This window comes from Apus apus, chromosome 4, assembly GCF_020740795.1.
Source record: "Apus apus isolate bApuApu2 chromosome 4, bApuApu2.pri.cur, whole genome shotgun sequence".
Lineage (NCBI taxonomy): Eukaryota > Metazoa > Chordata > Aves > Apodiformes > Apodidae > Apus > Apus apus.
This window is the reverse complement of record NC_067285.1, coordinates 101,883,446-101,908,199: the sequence shown is the minus strand read 5'-3', so window position 1 is coordinate 101,908,199 and position 24,754 is coordinate 101,883,446.

Below are 24,754 nucleotides of genomic sequence, written 5' to 3'. Positions count from 1 at the left end.
CTGGCAATGCCAGCTGCCTCCAGGGTATTTATGAAAGCAGATGTGTAGCAATACACCTGCACTCACTTTAGTGCCATGATCTGGACCTATAGTCCTCCCAGTGTCTTCTCTTTTAATCAGCCAGGAAATCCATCCCTATATACGCTATGCAAAAAAACAGTATTTCTCAGAAAATCCTTTGCCTGGCTTTTACTCTGTACAGCTATTCAAGCCAAGGCTCTTTTGTGAAACTGAGAATCTTTTATCCTTGTTACTGGTAGTAATGCTATGACATGATCAATGTGGCTCTCCTCCTTATACAAATTGCTCCTTCCGAGCTATCTGTCTTGCTATCTTAGTTTGCTTCCCCACTGCAAAGGCTGATGACACAAGACCACCTCAGACATATCACTAGAGATTAATCAGAAGCTTAAGAGAATAATACAGAAGATAAAGGCCAAATTATTAGTAGAATACCCAAACTGAGATTCAATTCAAAACCTTTATGCTTTTCTACTTTTTTGTTCTCAATTAGGTCTTTTATGTATTTTGATCTTGATGGCAAGGGCCACCCTGCTTGGTCACTTGGAGGTCAGCTGCTATGGGACAGAATGGAGGGTTGAAAACTGAATGATGAAGGTGTCTGTAGCTAATCAGATCTCTCCTAAACATAAAGTGTTTCTTTGGCAACAAATAAATACTTTGGGTTCTTTAAGATTAGGGAGGTGTAATATGGCTGGCCAAAAATAACAGAACATTCAGAAAAGTTTGGCTTCAGAGCATATCTCTATCTTGAATAAACAGATTAAGAATTACTTATTCTAAACTGTTTTCCCAACAAGGGTGAGCTTTGCTACAGATGTACTGGTCAGGAGAAACAAAAAGCACAAAACCTGAAGGATGAAGCTTTTAAAGTTCTGTTCTGTCAGCTCAGACCTTTAGGAAAATGCAAAATTTACACTGTTCTCTGATCTGAGCATTGACACTTTCCCTAATGTCCCAAGTCCTTTCAGAAATATCCAGCAGCCACCTCTCCCCACCTAAAACACTCTCATTGTGTTGAAAGGACTGGGCTTCTCACCGTATCCAAGGGAAGGAGCAGCTGAGGTGACTCAGTGACACAGGGGGACCCAGTGCAATGGGGATGCATTACCTTGGGTGGCAGGACATGCTCTTTTCAGCTTTTTCCACCAAGCTTCAGAGAACCTGTCACCTTGCAGAGGGACTTGGGTAAAAGCCACAGGCGAGTGTAGCTCTTTGCCTTTCTTCCACATTGGTGTGTCAAAAGCAGTGTATCCTAAGTGTCCTGCCCTGGTAAATTGTTTTTCAGCTCTACCAGCTTCTAGCACTAGTAACACTGGGATGACCACACAGTATGGTCTTTAAGGTCCCTTCCAACCTTAACAGTTCTATGATTCTTTGGTGGGGCAAAAGCATCTGTTGGGCCACAGATGTAGTGTGAGTGGTAAAAATAAGTTAAACAAGGAGAAAATACAAAATAGTGAGAGTTCTAAGGGCTTGGAGGAGGCTAGCAGGATGTGCTTCAGGCAGCAAGCAGATAACCAAGCTGGCCAAAAAGCCAACCTTTCCATGGAAGGTGAAGGAGACACCCAACCAGGATCCTTGCTTACACAGCTTTTGGGCCTACCACTGGCTCTCTGCCAAGGGGAAGCAGCCTCCTTGGCTGTCAGGCCACTGGAAAAAAAAAATCTGTTTTCCACTTTGCTATCCTTCTAGAGCTGCAGTCACAGCTCTCACACACTGTAAAGGAGAAGTTTCTGCTCCATTTCACACTCTGGGAAGTCTCTTTTGCTCTAGAAGCTCATTTCTTCCTTCATAACCCAGCAATGTTAACAGCACCAGCACAGGCAAAAAGGGCCTTCATCCTGAACTCTGAAAAATGAGAGTAAATGCATTGGTTACTGCTGGCACTGTTACTAATATTTATTAATTATTATTTTACCAACAATTTGTTACTATTTGATGCTGTCATCAAAAGGCAGGTAGTTTTCAAAGGCAGAGGTTGCACCAACCCCTACAGACTATGGGGAGTTTGGCATCTATCTGACCCCTACAGTGTCATAACTCTCCACTAATAAATAATGAAAACAATACACAGTACTTAGAGCATTAAAAATATATTTTTAAAATTTTTATTTAAAGGAAAAAAAAAATAAAAAGGAAAGGGGAAAAGAAGGGTAAGGGGAGGGCAAATAGAAAGGAGAACGGGAAGGAAAAGGAAAAGGGAAAAAAGGGAAAGGAAAAAAGGAAAAGCAAAAAGAAAAAAAGGAAAAGTTTGACTGAGACATTTCCGAAATCCAAATGCAACGTCTCCTCCCATCCCTTGCAAACTGGTTTCTTATGCACTGGATTATGAAGTTTTCAAGGCTGGATTAAAGAGATTTCTATAAAACAGTTTTCCTGACACAGAACTGTATTTAAATTACAATGCCATAAACTGCACTGCGAGGGAGGGCCTCCTTGTGATTCAAGGACATTGCCTTTTGTTTAATTTTTCCAGTATTGTAAATTTCTGCCCAAGCTCCTAACAGAAGAGCAATGCTCCAAAATATATTGAATAGGTGTCTTTCACAAAATGTTGTACATGGAACAGATTTACAGTATCTCCATCACATGTATTTAAGATTAGCCTAATTTATATACAGATGAAGTTCAACAGCACTATTTATACCTGCAAATTTTTAGATGCAAAGTTACATTTTACCTTTCTGAGACCTCTGTGCTTAGCTGGAGGATGTTTAATGTGATTGAGGTATTTTTCTAAACAGGGAGGTGGATTATTTAAACCCTTTTGGTATGGAAAACCCACAGTTTGTCCACCTCCAGCAACCTCTTCTCTCCCCTGAGTTGTCACAGCAACAACTTCAGCATTTGAAAGGAATTTACTTCAATAATCTAAGCCTCTGATCTTTGACAGGCTTATAATGAAGGAACAGTTTGTTAATGCTGACATAAACATTTTGAAAACTTAGAGATGCAATTATTTCATGTTGTTTAGGAAGTCAGCACTACATGGCCAAGAGAACAGCATTCTGTAAAAACATTTACTCATGCAATTTCCTAGTGAGAAAAACAACTGCTGACTGTACAGCTGAACTGAGATTCCAGCCCTGTGGTTTAAGTGACAAGATTTTTTCTTTGTCTCCTGTCCACTTATAGCTCTTTTTTTTCCCCTCTCATAATCCCATGATGATATTTCAGAAAATTTGAGGGTGTCTCCACTCAGCCCAATCTCCTTTTATTTTAAAAAGACAAAACCTAAAAACCCAGCCTGAATTAGACCCAATTCCAAATGGATGTCCTGGCTACCCTGCTTGTAATAAAAAGACGGTCAGAACTGCAGCTCCTGTAATGGAAGTTGTTTGCCTGTTAAGCACACAAAACTGCTATTTTTGCTGCAAGGAGGATGGAAAGCTGACAGAATGACAAAGTTCCCGGGGCTGCAATCAGCAAAGTAGCCCCCACGCCTTCCAGGCAAAGGAAAAGCTGGAGCAGGAGCTGAACTCAGGGCTGCACTTTGGAGTCAGAGCTACAGTTGCGCTGGGGAGACCATCACTCTTGGAGCAATTTTCTACAGTAGCGCGGGGGGCTCCAGCGGTCCTCGGGGGTGAAATCCATCATGCTTCATGCTGCACTCTATCAAGCAGGGCTCCGAGAAAGGGTCAAGTGGTCCGCTGCCATGCTGTTTGAGCTCATCAGAGACATATTTAATTTAATTAAGGTTGTCAGCACTATTGATTTTGGCAGTTTCAATTACCGTGCTGTTATGGCTTCTGGATCTACTGATCTGTGATGAGCCCTATCAGCACTGGCACACATTGAGGAAAAAGCCCTTTGTCTCCTTTAAAACCTGACACAAGCTGCCATAGGCCATAACTTATTGCTTTTATCCAGCCCAGCTCCTCTTCTGTTCCTCATAATTAATTTCTCATTAGACAGCTCTTTATTGTTTAATTTGTGCAGTTTATAATCAAATTGGGCACATTAATTGTAGCTGAATTTAAGGCTAATGAAAAATAAAGGTTTTCAATAACTTACTCTTCAATTATTTCAGACAAGATAAAATAAAACACTTTAAGAGTTGTCAGCTTTTTAAATTATAAATTAGGCTGTTTAAAGAGCATGGGCATTTAGGAAGCAGTTATCACACATTTAGTAATTATAAATCCTATGCTGCAATACAATTATTAGGATATATTTACAATTCCTCTTAGTTTTTTTCCACCCTGTTGTTAGTTAACTGCATAACATCTAATTGTTGGTGGTTAAAAATAGCATAATCTGAAGTCTCTGGGACTGAGTCTTCCTCTTCCACAGACTGAGCTGTAAATCAGAGGCACATCTGAGAAAGTCCATGTCCATAAAGCTGGAACAGGAGAAGTGTCTGGGTAAGAGGAAGAGGACCCCATTTGGTAAAGATTTTATGAAATGCTGATCCTTCTTCTAAGCAGCACTGTAGTACTCAGCCCCTTTCCTTCAAGAAAACTGTAGTACATGATTTAAATTTTACATACACCTGACCAGGGCACCAGCTTGCAAACATCAGCAAAATCCTCTGGATATAGATGACAATTCCTTCTGGGATGTGCATAATCTTCATTTTAGCAGTGGGGAAACCAAGGCAGAGAAGCAGTTTTTTTGAGAGGGCACATCAGAGCTTATGCCAAACTGCTGGAACAGGGTTTGCTTCTTTGTTGTTGTTGTTTTGGTGTGAAGTGAAGGAGGTGGGGAAAGAAACGTGGAAAAGGAGATGGGATGAAAAATTCTTCCTTGCCAAGATGAAAAACAGGAAAACTGAGTTTACTTCTTTGCTAAATGGCTGCACTCGATGTGCAGAATATCAGGGGTGAGCAAGTAAAGCAAAGGAAAGATGGGCAAGTTTCCCACCAGCACTAAGGGGAAAGTCAGGGTGCTGTAGGTCCATAGGTTGGATGTGAGAGAATGCTGGGGCAATTTGATTTCTTATGTGCTCTAAGACTCCTCCTTGGCCAGATGTATAGGATCCTGCAGCCCAGGATGCTACTTGGTGTTCGAGTATATACTTAACATTTGAAGTGAGATTGGGTATTCCAGTTCCTGGAAAAGCATCTTCATTACCTTGTAAGAGAGTTATTTACCCCCTTGTTCTTAAACAGCAAGTAGGATAACTGCAGTCGGGCAGGGAGAGGTAACTTCTGCTTCGGGTCTGAGACCTCGTTTTAAATACTCACCATTAGGGAGGGCTGGAAGGGGTCTGAAATCAATACTCCATCTTTTACCAGAGCAGTTTAACTCCGTATACTCCATGTGGTATAAACCCACCACGGAGAGAAATGGAGAGCAGCTCTATGGCCAGCGGTTAGGAAGCCCACTGGCAGGCCATGGACCCCTGGCCATGGTGTGTGTAAGGTGTATGTGTGAGCTGCTTCACGCCCCCTGCCTGAGCACTCCAACACCCACCCCTGCTCCTGCCCAGCAAGAGCTACTGCTGTGTCTGACAACGTGCCTGTGCCAGGGAAGAATGGGGAAAAGATGAAGGTGAGCCCTGTAGCTGTGCAGCAGCCTGTATGCAAACTGGAACACTGGACACAACATGGTAACACCCCCTGATGCAAAAATGCAAAGCTGCTGCTCTGATCTTCAGTTACTTGATATGTAGTTCTTTATTAATTAAAAACAAACAAACGAACCAATAGATTTTGCTTGTGTTCTTCAAAGAGCATAAAATTCACTTACATCCCCACAGGGCCTGTTTACTACCCAAATCCTGTATATAATGAGAAGGCAATGTCAGAGATTTTTTTCACATATCCTAGTTCAAATTGGGATTATTTTCTAATTTCAGCAAAGATTGTCCAGAATTCCTCAGTGGGGACCCTGCCCTTGTGGATTTGTAGGAATCTCCTAATATACTTTTCGCTTCCTGTCTGGAACGAAGAGTTTATCAGTATTGCTAATATTTCAGCACCATGTATATGCTCTAGGTCAGAATTGTTTGGGAGAGAGGGAGGAGATTTTTCCCAGATACACAGTTTGCATCAGTCATCAATCGAATATGACAACATCCTCCTGCCCAGCTTTTTGGAAGGGGAAGAGAGTGTACCTTCCCTCAACAAGGGTATGAAAAATGCTGGATGCAGGAACTTTGTCACGAGCGTGTACAGCCAGGAAGCTGAGGAACCAGGGAACTGGGGAGTCAGTGGGCTGAGTAACCAAGGAAAAAGGGAGTTGGGGAGCTAGAGCGATGAGGAACCAGGGTACTGTGGAACCAGGGAGCCAGGGAGCTGAGGAGCTGGACTCTGTTCGTCCAGTGCTGGGAGGCAGGGGAGGAAAGGAAATCAGTGTGCTGGTGGGAGAAGAGGGCTGCTGGAAACTCAGCATTTGATAAGGATACGTGGGAACAGCAGCGGAAAAACAGATCAGCAAGCCCTGAGTAATGTGTGATAAGAAGGCAGGACACACTTTGTCCTCTGCCCTACTTGATATTACCCATTCAGTGAAAGCATGGGTGCACCTGATGGGCACCACATGCAAAGGTTACACTCTTTTGGCTGCTTTAGGTTACTCTCTTCTAGCAACTTAGAGAGCACAACTCATTTCTGAGAAGGAGAACCTATTGCTATTGTGCTCTTATTTACTTAACCTTAAATTTCTGGATATACTTATTTCCAAAATCCCTGGCCTGAGGTCTGCATTCTTGCTAGGAACCTTTGTCATCCAAGCAGACAGGAGCAACAGAGCTTCCACACAGTCTACAGCTTGTCATCACCTCTTTTTCCAACTGACACGTGAAGTTTAGCTAGTTTTGTGCCATGTCACCAACAGGTCAATCAGATTCCCTAATTTCTAACTAGCATCTAACTGTAAATAGAGCCACCCACCAGACCTGGTTGTATATGCAGGGAGTAGGCATCTGAGTCTTGTAAACCTCTCTTTTAATTTAAAAATAACAGATTTTTTAAAGGAAATTTGTATTTAAAAAATATTAATAATAATTGTTCCAAGGCAAAGTCACATTCAGCCAAATAATCTGTTGTGAGGAGACTTCTATTAGCCAAGAAACGAACTTATGAAATGAGAGGTTTATAATGGAAACAGTGAGAAGCTGCAGCAGCACTGCTAACAGGTGCTACTGCTACAACACTGATAGGGTGAATAAGACTTTTAAAGATGCAATTGCCAGAGCTATGCCCACCCATGCAGCTAAAGACCTATCAGGATTTCTGTTATCAACTCTGTTTGCAGGGTTTTGATTCTTTAGTCATAGAAGCATAGCTCAGGCCGAGGGTGAGCAAATAGAGACACAGCACTCCAGGGCAGTTGAAAATAATAAATAATTAAATAAATATCCAAATAGTTGTTTTGAAGGATCTCTTTGGGATTTGCAATTTAAAAAAAAACCACTTCTATTAGAGTTAGATTGGGTAGATTCTCAGTCTATAGCATTAACTGGGAAGAGTTCTTTTTCAGTTTGTTGCATTTTAATTTAGAGCCCTTAAAAAGCCTGTGGTATTTTTTAAGCTTCAAAAAAATCTTTTAGCTCAATTAACGGATAACAGAAATAAACCAGGATTACCTGTGTGTAATTACCCAGTTAAGTCCAAGAAAACAATATACTATCACAACCCTCTTGGGTAATTTGAGCAGTCTCCATAGGATCTCCAGAGGCAAGAAAAAGAAGATAGAAACTACAGCTTATACCCGACCTTTTACTGCAAGATAGCAAAAGACACTCTAATCCAAAGAAGCACAGAAGTAGATGGAAAGACACCCCCTGTTTTATGGGTCAAGATTTTAATAGTCTTAAAGTATATGTTACGATACTAAGCAAACCCTGGACTGGAGCACAAACGGGATTCAATTCTCAACTCTGTTCCTTGAGCTTTCTTAGTGCTTTTGACCATTCTGCTCCCACTGTCTTCCTTGTGTCTATCAATATGCAGTATTGTGGTCCAGTTTAAGCTTAATTTGAAATCAGCTTGCTGTATCCATAACTGAAGGCAGAAACTAGTATTTAGTACTTCCTCACCAAGGAGGGCAGCAGCTTTTCTATATATGTCAAATTAATCCTTAAACAACTTTAAGATGTGAAGACATCTTGATTGCAACTATATGAAAATATCAAAGTCAACCAAATGTCTTATCACACTCCTGAAAGAATAGCAAAGGATCACAGAAGAATTATCTCAGGAGGAAGACAGCTGGATCGTTCTCCTTATATTCTGAGTGGGACTAGGTAAACTCAAAGCACTTTTTGACGGACTAACAACACCTGCTATCTGTGTCACATGCTAGCTGGACTTAGCTCTTCATGTTTTGACATTGTATAGCTGGCTTAAATTCAATCTGTTTAGATTCAAGCTTTTTACACCTGAAACATTTACCCAAGCTTCAATGTTTCCAGTGCAATATGCATATATGAACAACAGCGGATAATGGGATCCACACCTTGACTGCTTAAAGAATTTGGCCATAAAACCACTGCCAATCACTTTCTTTCATCAAGAACTTCCAAAGGGAAGAGATTGACTCCATCTGCAATTACAATATTAATTTTATTATAACCACCCAACCTAGATTTAAACATATGTGAGTAACAACACAGATACATACATACTGGTACGTGCCATTTCAGTAACTCAAAACATACGTCACGTGTTTCTTAAAAGCAGTCAGAAGAGTGTAGCTATTCCCTTATGACTGCCAGGGTTCCCTACCTGTAGCCTACATATTTACTGAAATTAGACATGAAGTAGACCTGCTCTCAGCTGTATTTGGTTAAACCTGGTATAAAAGGTACCTTTCAATCCTGAGGTCTTTTTCCAGCCTGTTGATAAGACATCCCTTCCTCAGTGCATTACAGCAGTATATTATAGCCGGTAAGCTGGGTTAATTTACTCCAGCTGAATTAGTCCTATATGGACTGGGCAGACACAACACGAGACCCTGGGAGTCTCCTTGCATGTTACAGAAATCCCTGGCCTCCCTTTTAGAGCAACCTTTTTACCCTCAGCACCGTGGAGACAGTACGAAGCATCTGAAGCTCAGGACCTAACCTTTTCTCTTTGAACTTTTCATATTTATTTTTCTATGCCTGAACTATTTGCTTATAAAACTAATATGGCCAGCAGAATAAAAATGAGCAATGGCTCCTAGCTTTGTCTTTTGGACTCTGCTAGACACAAAATGTTCTGGAAGCTCAGAGAGGGAGTGCACAAGGAGTACCAAAGGCAAGGATTTTGAAACAGAACACATAAGCTACCTCTGGTCTTTAGGGGCCAGAATGTATTTCCAGACCAGGGAACACAGATGTATATTTATTTTATTTTGCTGTTTAATTTTAAGATACTTATTGCCATTTCCCTGGCAGCAGGGTGTCGGAGAGTGTGAGATTGCAGACTCAAAGGAATGACCCTTTCCATTCCTCTGCCCTTATTTAGAAGTGATGGCCTCCATTTATTTTTTTTAATAGAAAAAAACCTCTTTATTCTGTCCTTCAGGCAAGTTCACTGAGTCCACTGTATTTCAACAGGAGCTAAAGACATGGTTCTACTTACCCTCCCCCAAAAGGTCTCTATTAATTGTTTTCAAATGTTGGCAGCCATGTGAAACCCTGCCTAGCAAGTCTGGCTCCTTATATGATTTTTATTAAAATTCACTTTGCACACAAGGCACATGAGATTTATGGCTGAAACTAATAGGTTGGTTCTCACTAAGACATAAATCCATGGGCTGTTTATTGAGGCTCATGGACACTGAGAACGCAGGTAATTGTTACTGTGAGTGTTCAGCTTAAAAATATTCAATCATGTCTCTCAGGGAATTTGTTTAATTTAACATACCACATAAGCTTCTGAAGAATAACTTTACCTGTGATGGCCAATGGAAGGATTGTGCAGGGCAACTTCTGTATCTCATCAGTACAATTTAATATCATTCATAGCACTTTCCAAGTTTTCCTCTTACATGGTGCCTTATATTGCAAAGAACAAATGTATGAAGGATCCCATTCATTTTCTTTCCACATACCCTTTTCAGCCATTCTTGGTTTATACATAAGAATTTCTACTTTCTTGCTACTGACCCGTACAAACTCCAGCTGAAGTTTTGCAAGCTCAGTTCCTCCTGGCTTGCTCCCGATCACAATATGCCACATGAACTCAGTGAATGATGCTGATGGTAACACACAAGGTGGAGCAGAGCCCAGACCGATCTTTTCTTCTTAGGGCCTGACCACATTGCCATGTGCAAACAATTGCCAGCTAGACTTGTCTGAGCCAGCTGTACTCTGCAAGCCATTTAGATGTGTTAGTTCAGTACTGTGCCCAAGCAAATAAGTCCTGCTTCTCAACATTACATTATCTTTAGCAAGACCCAAACCTGTCTGAATGGCTTCCAGCTCACATCTGGTTTGCAGCGTGTCATCTCATAGCAGGAAGAGAGGTAGCTCATGCCACCTGAGTGGATTTTCTACTCTCAGTTGTTCTGGCAAGGTGATACTGAAGAGAAGACACAGACAACCTTCCTCCTCAGTGATTAGGATACCCAAAACAAGCTCCTAATCCGTATTCTCCAGCCTTCACTCACCATTCCGGAAGTATGTGGGTCTCACACAGGTCCTGCATCCTGTTTGCCAGCCTCATGTGAATGTCTAAAGTAACTTAGGATGTCTCACATAGCCCTTGACACATTTATACACAATACACCTCAGCAAGTATATCAGATGGCTCCTAAAAACACAAATAAGAGGTTGTTCTTGCTTTTCCATCACTTTTTGACAAAAGTGAGCTATTGAGATCAGATATATTTATTATTGATGTCATATCAAAAACAGTACAAACAAGTGTACATCATGGACTGTTGGACAAACACATGAGAAGGCACTGAAGTTGCTGAAGTCTCAATAAGTGTTTGTGATATGCATAAACATCATACCAAAAAAGCAGTGTAGCCACATTCTTTTTTTTTTTTGCATTCAAAATAATTAACAATTCTGACAGATAGAGCTTAGTAGCTTGGCACAGTGTTAAACAGCTATACTGCTTTACCAATCTAAGCAAACATCTCTTCATAACATCTGCCTGGAGGCAGGCTTTGTCTCCTTTGCACCATGCTGCTAAATGCAAAGCAAACCAGCCCTACAAAATAGGGATAAAAGGGTGGAAGAGTGCCTACAGTGCAGCTGACTATAATTTTAGGTTGATAAGTCATTCATTTTAAAATGGTATGTAAATACTGAAACCCCTCAGACAGCTAAAGAAATACCTAAAATACCATAAATTCTTTAGCAGATGAAGAATTAGCATGAATACAGACTTCACTGATTGGCAGGAGTTTTGGTACATTTATGTCAATGATGTTTACCCTGAGTTTCTCATACAACCCCATAATGCTGTGTAGACACAGAGGCAGATATTTTCTGAAATATTTCTTTCCTTCTCTCCCCCAGTTTTTCCTTCTTGACAAGATATTTCCCTTTCACTCCTTTTTACAGCATTTGCTCAGTAGTCTATCAGTTATCTAAATCTGTTAGGTTGTTGTTTGCTGGTGAAGTCTCAACGCTCTTGTCTGATCTAGTGACTAGGTCAGCAAGGTTGTGTGTCCTGGGGACTTGGGGAACTGTATGGAGGTGACCTCTGACACAGATCAAAGGGTCCACCACACTGTTTGGCTCCTATCAGTGTAATCAGCTGGCTCATTGCAGCTCCTTCACCATTCATGACATTACTGGTATCCCTCCCTGCCTGTCTTTCAGAAGATACAGCCCTGCTTACATGCTGCTCCTTCACACTGAGTTTGGCTCCTATGCATGGGTCTCGTCTATTCTCTATATGACTCACATTTTACAGAAACTTCCTTCAGGCTGAAAGGGCGGGCAACAAATAGGAAGCTTTCTTTTATTTTAGAGATACAGAGGTCAATGTTATTCCCAGATCTTTTGTGGCAGTTCTAGCTGGTGCCTCAACTATAAAGCCCATATTTCAGTTACTGCTTTTTCAAGAATCAGAGGTGTTTAGAAAATGGCCCCTAAAACTTCAAACCAAGTAACATTTCCATGAAAGTGTGATGAAAAACACACAGAAACTGCTACAGAAATCTTTCCACTCTTGTCCAGTGAAAATAAAAGCAAAGAAAAGCTTTCTCAAAGTGTTACTTAACTTAAAAAAACCTTAAGACCCCATAAAATATTCTTCCAGTTTTCTTCTGCAGTATATAAAACATTTCAAGAAAGCTCAAGAAGCTGTCCCAGGTCCCTCACTGCTCCCTGCTTAGCTTGACATATGGAGAACATGTACTCTGGGTTACTTGATGCAGAGACTATGAAACCTGGCTTAGTAGCTTCTGCACATACATTGTGGCTGTATCTGGCCCTGTCAGTGGAGGACATCAAACATCAAAGAAATGAAGGCTGCACAAAAATTTAAAATGTGACAGCACTAGTCCTTAAAGTCTACTAGGGGCTTTGTACTGGAAAAATTTTCTTCTGTGATTCTTCAGCTAGATTATGACATAAAGACAGGCTCACATCATGGATTACTTCATTTCATCCAGCTGTAAATTTTCTCCTCAAAACTATCAGAATCTAAAAACTGATTGAGAAATAAGGCTATACACAATGCAGCTTTCTGATGAAGCAGCTTGTTTTCCTGTTAGATAAAGAACAAGTATTGTGTTCTTCTGGGTTTCAACCATGTAAAACTTGGAAACAGAATAACATTCCTGGTGAATTTAGACTAGAAAGTGGTCACTGCAACCACTGCTCCTTCAGACTCTAAGAGGTATCTCACAATGTATCATAAAAACCATCCACAACACAATGAACTCCCAACACTGCCAGCAGGGCTCAGACACCTTGTCTGCAAGGAAAAGATTATAGTGTAATGCTGTGCGGACATTGACACTACAGCATGAATGCACTTAATTGGAGCAATATCAACTCAGCTAGAGCAATGTAAGTTATGCTGACAATATTTCTCTGTGCAAAGAAGTGCTTAAAGAGTCTTAGCTGAAGGCTTATTTTTGCAACACGAGAGGTAGGAGATTACATAAATTATTGCAGTTAATAGCCTTTTGATTCATCGCAAAAGAGAGTCTGAAGTGATTCCTGAGGTGGATAAATTCTGTTGTATAATGTGAAGATCAGTCTTGTAATCCTTGCTAAATCAACAGCTCTTTTTTCCTATTGAGCTCAAAACCTGTCCTGGGACAAGAGGAAGAAAAGCAGTCTTTCACCAAAAACCAAAACTATATCTAAATATATTTTTTTCCCCTGGTAAATATATTAATCAAGAAATCTCTATTTTATGCAATACATTTAAACGCTTTTTCTCTTTTCTTTTTTTTTTTTTCTTTTTAATCTTTACTATTTACTCAAATTTCTGATGTGGGAAGTTAGACTAGCAATCTCCCTAGCAGTTGATTTTATCTGTCCACTATGTTATGCTTGGTGATCACCTGCTAGTGTTAACTGTTAATATTCCTTCTGTTTACTGAATACTTTTAGCCACTCAATCTTCACAAAATACACTATTTGAAGTACATGGCTTTATGCTTTCTTTAATAACTAAGATTTCTTTAATAACTAAGGCAAATATGAGGAAGTGTTACTTCCCATTTTTGTTAGTGCTTCAGCAAATTGCAAAACAGATCCTCCTGCAATGAATTTAACAGTCTTTAAAAACTTGTGCTTCTGAGTTGTCACCTCTTCAGCTGTTTTAGATCATGAAGCTTCTAACAGAGAAGGATCTGTATCTTTCAGGGTGTAAACTAAGTGGGTTTTTTTCTGCCTTCTTGTTCTCTCTGCTGAGTTGATGTGATTTCTGCAATTAAATTAAAATCCTTAATGTGAATCCTCAAAATAACTGACTGTCCATAGTGTGTTAAAGATTGGAGTGACTTCCTTGAAGGCTCAATGTGACAAAAAACAATGTTTATTTAATCACTGTCACACAGGAAGCATATATAAAGCAGCTTAGAAACTGAGACACTAAATTGAAGCCTCAACTCAACAGTACAGCCAAGATGTGAACAAGGATCTGTCGTGTTCCTGATTTTGGCCCCATCCTCTGGTTCACCCTATCTTATGAAAGGAGAGGATGCTTCTTTAATTCCGGCATGTATTTAACTTAATAATAAAGATTGAACCAATTCACTGTGATCATAAGTGAATTCCTTAAAAGCTGCCTTAAAGCCATGTTTATTTTCTGTATTATGGCCTCCTCCACCTGCACAACAGACTAGCTTTAGCTTTTTTATTTAGTTAATTGCCACCAAAATAAGTTACATCACACAAGTGTACATACCTCATTTAGTATGTTGCACACAAAAAAATTATACTTTAATAGCTCAATTAAAGTCACATATAAATACTTTGGCTCAACCATACATAGTTTGCCTTTCTAATGGATAAGGATTTCAATGGATTTTTCTATAAAATTGTAACTCTTAAACAAGTGGAAAGGATTTTTAAAAATAATATTATCCTGAGTTGGTTTTAGGAGCTTTTCATTTATTTTGTTTCTTTTAATATACAGAGTAGAAATTAATGGAATGCTTAAAACTACAGACCTTTGCAAAGATGCTTGTGGTTTTTTTTTAACAGGGGTTTGATGCAAGTTGGAGTCAGGCATAGTGAGCTTTTTTAATAGGACTTCACATTAAAGAGTTGATTCAATAATACAATACTTTCCATGTCCACATTATTGTTCCTTCTCTGTTTATTAGAACATGACCTGTATGTCAAGAAGTAATATTTTGTACCAGTGCTATGATGCATAAGACTTGATAGAAAGTGCCCTGTGATCCAAATTATATGCCCTTTGTACATTAAAACAATTAACACTGATGTACTTTATGAAGCATGTGAGAAGTTATAGTTGTACAGAGTGTCAAAGACACTAAGTCATTAAATTGTGCCATACAGCCTGCACAGAAGTAAGAAGCAAATTAATAATTTAGCAGATCTCCCAGAATCACAAGCATGAATTTTAGGGGTTGGCTACCAGTTCATTCAAAGATAAGGGAATAGAAAAAACTTTAGTTGTTATTTTTGTTTAGTGATCAAATAAACCTTCCAGGACTAAAATCAGAAGACACAAATAGGTGATTTTATTAATATAATGATAAGACACTGACGATGGTGATAATAATGTGCTGCAAATAGCCACTTGGGTCAATGGCACAGGGGCTGCAGAGGTAATGCCTTCCTGGAAGCCAACCTGTTTGACTGTAACATGACTCAGTATTAACACTAAGTGTGCCACGTAGAACAGTGAATTTAAAAAATGCTATGTAAAATAGGGAGAAACAGCTCTATATGGCACCTTCCCTTGGATGGGGCATTAGATTTTATTTAGATAGACCTTGGCCCCAAGTCCAGATAAAGGAAACAGATCTGTGAAAGCAACTTTAAGGGTTGCCTGGCTAGAAATGGATGAGAGCATCTACAAGAGTTATATGCTTGGGCTTTTAAGAGAAATGGGACAAAATGTAGCAATAACTGGAATGCTTCTACTTCAAGCAAGTACAGTTGGAGTCAGGAAGCCAAGGAAGAGATTCAGAACCCTCCCTGCATCACAAGCTTTCCTTCATTCATCAGACCGGAGAGTCTACCTGTTCACAGTGGGAAGTCTTCTTGGTCACCACCCTAAAAGCAGATAGGACTTGGAGGTTCTTTTCAACCTAATGTAATATATTCTTTACAAGTAGGCATGCAGATAAATTATGTCAACTAAGGGCTAAAAAGTGAATCTTGTTTCACTGAGACTATGTGTAACATTTGTTATACTGGCCATATTTTGGAGTAAACAGCAGCATCACCAACAAGTGTGGCAAATACTGATGCTTAGGACGTAGGGGAAGAAAGAGAGGAGAAAATAAAGTCAACTAATTAAATTTCTAATCCAGGTTTACATACTTAAGCAATAACTACTATGGGGAAGGGCATTTCCTGGCAGTTAATGACCGACTGGAGGATTTGAGGGCTTGAGGTAAAGCCAAGTGTTCTTAACACTGTCAGTCATTAATTGCCAGGAAATGCCCAACTCAGGAGGCTATTACTGCAGTTATAAACCAAGAATAGAAAAATATAAAGAAAAAAAGACAGTAATTACCTTTTCAAAGTGTTGAAAGCTGAGCACTGAACCACCTGTTGCTATGGAGACAGAGTTTTATTTATAGCATCAGTCCTTTGCTAGCATTTAAAGACTGCTCCAGTACCCAAAAGAGGGCAGGAGTTAGTTCTCAGGGCTCCATTAGGTATATAATTGGTAATTCAGAACATCAGCTCTGTGCCACGGGCCACATAACATCTGCAGACATCAAGAGTATCACAAAACTTTACAATGCTGATTACAAAATACTGGCAGCCACTCAAAACATTTTATAGTTACACATACCTTCAGAAAGCATTTTCAGTAGTTCATGCTTTGATCTGCAGAGTGAGTGTCTCTAAATAGGATCCTTGTAATGTCACATTATGCTGTTTCCTAGAAATTAAGTATTTAGGGACCAAATATTTAAAACTATTAATGATATAGGTTTACTGTACCAGGCTGTGGTCACTAGCCAGTTTTACAATTGTGTAACTGTTGATTTCATTCGAACAGGTCCAGATTTGCACCTTATTTGCTTCCAAATCAACTAGTCAAAAACTTAATTTCTGTCACTTAACGAATTTAGAACAATATTTTTTAAAAAATAAAAGCTCCAATGAAGGACTAAGGTACCTGAATCAGGATAGAAACAGGACTGAAGTGCCTGACAACAAAGTCAGAATCAAAAACAACCACAAAACTGCTTAATTTCAACATCCTGCTAAAGTCATTGATTATCAGATTTATAAATTATAATTCTGCACACAGGCAGGACCTTATGTCTTAGACACTCTCACAACAGATGAACCAGACATCAATGGAATAATTTAATTTTAAAACAAAATGAGATGAGCATAGTTGGTTCCTGTTCCCACCTCTCCTCTCCTCCACCTTGTGTAGCAGCCTAGTATGAGTACTCAACCAGGAGTACAAGTACTATACAACATCAAACACTGAACCTAGGCCTCTTTAATCCCTGCTGAGTGCCTAAACTATTATTACAGGGCAAGGATTCCTTTTGTGCTTGATTTCCAGCCCCATTAATCTTGCATCCTTAGCTGACTGCAGCAGAGATCAAGAGGGGGTACTTGTGTTTCTTTATTTGGCCACATTCTAAAAGAGAAGCTTGGGCCTTCTGAGTGAAAACAAATTATTATCTTGGGACTGACTTTTGAAAGGTGGATCTTTAATCACATCTCTGTAGATGCAAGCATAGAATTTTACACTTAGTAAAACTGATCTACTTAGTGTAGCATTTACACTTCAGAAAAGGATGAAAATAACGCCTCCCTATTCTCCCTTCTCCCTCACCTCTTAATTTTCCTTCAGTGTACCATCTATTCAGAGCTTAAGCCACACAGCTGGCTGTAGGCAGATGTGATCTTGCTTTGCAGGATCTGTGAGATGCTTGGATTTGAGCCAGATGCTGTCTAGAAGCGATACCAGTTCAAGCACTGTGCCATGCTGATGGGGCTGCACAGCTCCTGGATTGAAGTGACACATATTAGCCAGAGTCAGCTAGTGGCACAGGGAACATATCTGCAGTCTGAGGACTACAGCAGAAGCTGCCTAACTCTCCCCAGAGCCTTTAGAAACAGTTTACATGCTAAGTACATGAAATCTAGACTACATCCTGGGCACCAAAACCCTAAAATTTAGTGGCTACAAAGCCTTCATTAGGTTTCAGTGACACAAAATGCCAGTAAAATCTCCCATACTTTTAAAACTACTCAACCTACTATTCAAGATAGGTACTGCAGCATTTTCAAAGTAAGCCACAGTTCATCAGAAGCTGGGCAGTTTTTCCCAATTCCTGAATTTAGAACTCTGCAAAATTAATGGTTTTACTCAGAGATGAGATTTCTTCCATCTTGGTGCATGAGTTAATGATGTACTGGATGGTGTGCCAGGAGACATACCTGTCACAGCTGATGCAAGGCCATAGCAGAGGTCTCAGAGATGTGCTGCAGTGAGGAATGTTTTGGGATTCTGTTTTGAACATGATGCTGTGGCTTCTCTCCTGCTCAGAGATCTCATGTGGCAGACACAGCTGGCTGGCAGATGTGGCCAATCAGCCTTATCTTGTATAAGAAGTCGTGGAGCAGTGAAGAGGCTGCTGTGCTGCCCTGTGAATGCATGAGACACAGGTCTAGATGGAGAAGAGAGGGAGGTGAAGATAGAGCTATTGGTTTTATCCCAGGAGAATCAGTATGTCTGCATTTTCAAGAGGGGGCAAAGGAAAAGGTGATTTTTTTTTCCTTAGGTCAATGTAAACTCTTGGCCTTTGGGTCACAGTGTCAAGTTTTTCTTTTACATTATTAAATCATGATAGCTTCCAGATTTCTTACTGATGTATAATCCATATCAATTTTTCTCTTTTGTCTTACAGAGCATGTAACAGAATGATACCATTCCATTGCAATGTTTTATCTCCAATAGTGCAATAGTTACATCCTTTCCTTTTGACTAGAAGGTCGATCCTATGCCTAAATATAAAAAAATTATTCAGTACAGACCATTTTCCTAAATGTCACTTGGACTAGTTCACTCTGGATTCTTTTACTGTCCGCTTCTTTTCTGTTTCATAAAATACAGGAAGTGAAATATAGCTAAAATATTGGAATAGACTTATATTCTGGCAAACCTTGCTACACAATCTTCTTTGCAGTCATATTTAGGAACACAGAATTGCCATAGAATTTATTGCTCAGAAGAATGAGACCCACATAGTGTGTTCACAAAAGCAATGTGTTTGTACCTGTTTTTATCCCAGTACTTATTCTAATGACCAAATGCCAAATACCATAAAACACTTGAGGAGCTTGTGGCCACAAGCAGTATGGCTGCAGCCATGCTGCATTCTTCTTTCATAAGAAACAGGAAGGAAAAACTGGACTTGCTGTTTTCCCTTTTGAATCAGGAATGTCAGACTGTCGGCAATGATCCCACACTCTTTGCGGGTTTCAGATTCCCCTGCACACATCAGGTAGTCTGTTTCACATCCTTTTGGAAAATTTCTGCAAAATGACAGCTGTATTATTAGGTTTTGTATGTATTTAGATTAGTTTAGCTCTGCTGCCTAGATTGGAGAAGCAAACATTCCATGATTTTCAAGGGAGCATATAAGGCATATCCAAAGGAAAACTTTTAAGGAGCCTTAAAAAAAAAGAAGCTCACACACAGAAACAACCAGAAAGTTCTAATCGAGCTCTTCTCTGCTTTGCAGCCTTGGGGACTGGCAACACATGGCTCCTTTGCATTCTAGTTTTGAGCAAGCAAGAATTTAGATACGTGCTGGAGTTCACTGTGTGACTGTTCAACTTACTGCGAACCCTGCAGACAATTACAGATTGTCTATTTTTCTAATAAAGATTTTTAAGGTAACAAATTATAAGAAAATGAAAATACCAACTTAGGAAATCTGCACTGGGTTGTTTATGACACTTTCTTATTCTGTGTCATAGTTCATATGGGGGTACAATAGTCCAATATTGCAAAATCTTATTTATTTAAGATCTATTATATACAGCTAGAGCTCATTATCCCATAGCCTAAGGGTCAGCGTGTTTCTTGGCACTAAAGTTAAGCTCTACCATTTTATATCTAATTGGATGCCTATCATGAAGTTTTAAAGCAAAGATAAACCTGTTAACAACCATAACTGTACAAAGCAGTAGAGATTATCTCAAGCTTGACCCAACAGCTAAAAATATGTTTTTTCTCTAAAGCTCTGATAAGCTGATGCATAGAATCATAGAATCATAGGGGTTGGAGGGGACCTCTGAAGATCATCAAGTCCAACCCCCCTGCTGCAGCAGGAACACCCAGGGCAGATCATACAGGAACATGTCCAGATGGTCTTGAAAGTCTCCAGAGAAGGAGACTCCACAACCTTTCTGGGCAGCTTGTCCCAGGGCTCCATCAGAAAAGAAGTTTTTACTCATGTTGAGGTGGAACTTCCTGTGTTGTAGCTTGGTGCCATTTCCCCTCGTCTGATCACAGGGCACCACTGAAAAGAGACTGGCCCACTCTTGACACCCACCCTTCAGATATTTATAAACATTAATAAGGTCCCATCTCAGTCTTCTTTTCACAAGACTGAAAAGCTGCAGGTCTCTCAGCCTTTCCTTGTATGACAAGTGTTCCGGTCCCTTAACCATCCTCATAGCCCTCCATTGGACTCTTTCCAGCATATCCCTGTCCCTCTCGAACTAGGGAGCCAGATTACTTATAAAAGGAAGAACATTCAACTTTCATGCAGCTTCTTACACTAATGAGCTTTTTCATTAGAGAATTTCTACACATCTGGGTCCTTAAATAGGAGTCATTACAGGCAGAGTGAGTGGAGATTTATCGATAGATCTTGTAGCCTGTATGTTATCAACTACAAAACTGAAATGCCACAACTACACTAGCCTGGTTGCATGTGCAGGCTTTGGCAGACCTCTGAGCTTTGTCTTAGCAGGAAAAGGTAAATACTAGAATTGAGGAGAAGCTAGAATTTTTATTCACAATGTTTTCAGTACCTTCGCATTATGATTGGCCAGAAAGTCCCCAAATAAAAACAAAAGACACAAAAGAAAATGCCAGGAAAAAAACAAAAACAACAGTTGGTCAAAACTTTAATTTAAAAATAAGTATTTTTTATCTTTTTAATTTTGAATTTTCAGATATATATTATACAGTACTAAGTAAAAGAGAAATAAAGTATTTCATGATCAAAGTATTTAATATCTTTGCTCTTGAAATGTTACATTTCAGTATTTTCAGACTTTCATAATGTTTGTTTCTCAAAATAAATATTAAGTAAACATAATTTTGTAAAAGTTCCACTGTGTCAAATATATATAAATGTGAATAAGTATTTTAAGTTTAAAATCAGTAAATTCAACAATTTTTTTTTTTCAATGTACCTTTTTTTTTTAAGAAGCACTTTTGTACTGGATATAGTTTTTTTTCATATCTTTTCACTTTAACCTGTGTAAAAAAAAATTATTGGCATTTTTAATTATTTTTTTTCCACCAAAATGCCCCTCTTTCAGAAAAACACATTTGAGTCCAAAACATATAAAATATTTGCTGAAACCATAAATTTTAATGAAAAAGTTTTTGTGGTGGAAAAAATATCCTCTATTTGAAAACAAAAAAAATCATGCTTTATGACAGATTACCACATCATGGACCAGCACTACATTAAAGAATATGAACGGTATTGGGGTTTTTTTGTTTGAGCATGATAAAAGGAAAGAATCAAAAGTAAGGTTTCATCTGGAATTCCTAAAATGTACTTTGGGGAGAGCATTAATTCACCAGCTGGTTGTTGAACATCAGAGAGACAACATTAGAATCACAGAGTGAAAGACTGGTTATCTGTTGCTATTTTCTGGCAGCATAATACACAAATACTACAAAGCAAATACTCTGATTTTAGGTTGGATTTTCCTGATATTTAGAACTCACTATAATTCATTTAAAGAGGAGAACCATCACACTACAAAGTCAAATGAGCCTCACCACAAAAAAAGAAAGGATCTGTAATGCTCATCATAGACGAGCATAAACCTGCAAAGGAGTCTGCTGCTCGAGACATCATCAATAACATGGACCGTACTACATATTTATCCCAGGATCAGGTGACACACCCATTCCTCAAGCTAACAAGCTTGAGGAAGTCGTCTACTGAAAGCATATGAAATTATGATGATAATGATGAAGTAGAAGTACAGTGAATCCAAGGCCACTGAAATAATCTGCTGGACTTTGGAACTCGTCTCCAAAACCCAGACAGAGCCCAAGTTATTTCTTGCACATCTCATGTTCAGTTTGGCTGGTCAATGCACTGACTGGTTGTGCCCTGTATTCTGCTTGTGCTGCTCAATACTGCGCAAAGCCCACATTTGATAGCTGAAAAGGCTGCAATAGGGCTCAGCAAAATTGTCAAAGCATTCTTGTAAGATCTGATTTGCTTGTGATGGGATCCCCTGTCATATGGCATGGCTTCTTCTTCACAGTCTCACTGTTCTTCTGTATCTCTTGTTGCTGGATCTCTGCTTTGTGTCTCAACCCACAAGTTCAATAGCTTTGGAAAGGAACTCCCAGTTGGAAAAGAGAATTTGGAAACATATTTTTTTTGCTCTGAGTGCAGGAAAACATACACAGGGCCAGAACATGGTCTGACATGATGCATCCAGCAGAAAATGGATAGGAAATGCTCATGTTTTGAGTTTAATTGGAAACATCCAGCATACAGAGGCTATTTGTCTAACAAAAATAATAATAATAATTTAAAAAAAAAATTTAATCACTCTTTCAGGTACATAATGAAGTATAATAATGGATATTGTAGTTAGTGACTCACAAAAATTTCCTTACCAGATAATATCTACTAGTATTCTTGATCAGTAACAGGCAGCATTTCAAAAGTATAAACTGAAGTTATTTCACAGAACAACTTCATTAAGGATTAAAGTCATCTCTCCAGCACAAGTGGCTGGTTTTAATGACTCTGTGTTTTTGTGATATGATCTACAATCTACAATCAGATGTCTCTTGGTATTCCAAACGTCTGTTGAAATTTATCACTTCACACACCCTCAAAAGAGTCAGAGAACCCAACAAAAAGAAAAAAAAAAAGGAAAAAAAGAAAGAAAAAAAAGCACAATACAAAATAGAAGTTGGACAATTATTCCTGGTATGTCTGAACTCTGGATACTACCTACAAACGGAACAATATCTGCTGCTTCTCTGAACCTTTTCTCTGGAGGTTTTTTACTCCTAGATTCTGCAACTCTTCTATTAAACTCAGTGTTTCTGTGCCACATGTCCTGCAGAGGAGGATACTGCTCAGGCAGCTGAACACTTCCCTCTGAACTCATGCATGTGTGGTGCAGAGCCAAAAGGAGATGCCATTACCAACATTAAAGCAGCCCTACTACAATGTGCATCTAAGGTGAAATTCATGAGGAAACACAGACCACCATTTCAGCTGCCTGAAGCTGTTGGAAGTCAGCACTGCTGCTAACACTTCTGTTCTCACTGTGGAGAATCCCCCTTTCCCTGCCCTGGCAGCCCCCTTCCATGTCTTTGTCATTCCTTCTGTTGTGCCAGCAAGAGTTTCTACAGCTGAACAACGATGCAAAGTGGGGAACTGATCCAACTGACTTTTATTTTCCTTTTTTTTTTTTTTTTTTTGGGCTGTGTTACTTTTACCCTCTCTCAATTCTAGTTCACTGTGTGGCCACAAGAAAACTTGTTCCAGTGAAAGGAAAGGCTCAGCAAAAAGAGAGAAACAATTACTACTACACTGAAAGTGCTGGATTCTACTAACTGAAAATGAGTCTATGGAGCTGTAGAGGTAAAGACTCCTCCCAGTTGCTGTGCAGTGCATGGAAAGTGGCTCCAAGTCATTCTTCCCTATTTCAGTCTATTTAGACTATATATTCTTCAAAGCAAACATATTTTTTTATTATATACTCGTGTAATTAATTCCTAGTTTAGGCTGGGGAACTATGGTAATGAAAAGAAAGAAAAACAATTATTTCAAAGGGCAAAAGCAGTTTACCTAAGGGATTCACCTTAGCTAATGGAAATGCAAAGCAATCATCACCTCATGTAGTATTGCCCTGCCCTGAAAAGTGCAGAACATGATATTTTGTTTATCAGTGAGATCAAATTTCACCATGAAGCCAAGAAACTAATGTGAAAGACATCTGCCTTGTAAAGGAGTTTAGATTATATACAATCTCTTTAAAATTAACATTATATTTGGCCATTGAAATGCTACAGATTTTTTTCTTGTTCAGAAGGTAAAATCATCTAAATATTTTTATGTACACTACAGTATTTCAGTTTATCTGGGCCTAGATTTAGTCATAAAATTACTGAAATTGTTCTTTGGTGTGATCAGGCAGGAGGAAGAGGGAGATAAACTCTTCGGATTCTTTTTATAACCTTTATATCTGCGTATCAGAGTGGTGTGAGTGGATTATACGAAAGACAAGGAAGTTGTTCTACACATGAAGAAGTTTTAACAAGGGGTTCCTAGGACCTCCTGTGGATCCCCTCTGGCACTTCATCACCTTAGAAACTTCAATGGGGTTGCTCGTGCTCACGGCTTCACTTCTGCACCAAGACTTTTTCTTGGGTCTATGTTTCTTTTCCTTTGCTACAAATGAGGTTGATGGAGAAACACTGTGACAATTAATTTTCCCCTTGAAAATGCACAAGATTATCTATTCTAGGTTTTTCTCCATACTTTTCTGGTCAGTGATGTACATTTCACAAACGGGAAGATCTCTGCATATTAGTGGATGGCTACCCTGGTGATGCAGACACAGTTCAACTGGCATCCACACCCTCAGGACTACTGGTGGAATTAAGCAGAGATGGCATTAATAGGAAATAACACCGTAGGACAAACCAAGGCATGAACACTATTCTCTCACTTTCCCTGCTTTAATTCAGTAGTAACAGTGCTGAGTATGATGTACAATCCCATAAGCAAGAGAAGCTTCCCTTCTTCAGGGAAAAACTAATCTTAAATTCAAGTGCTGATGCTTTTTAGAAACTATTTTTGCTCTGCTAGTGTCCCAGTAGGAGTTTAAGAAGTCAGTTGCAGCCAATTGTACTTTGTACTTTCTAACAAAAGGGGATAAAGCTTTCAAATGATTTGAATAAACTGT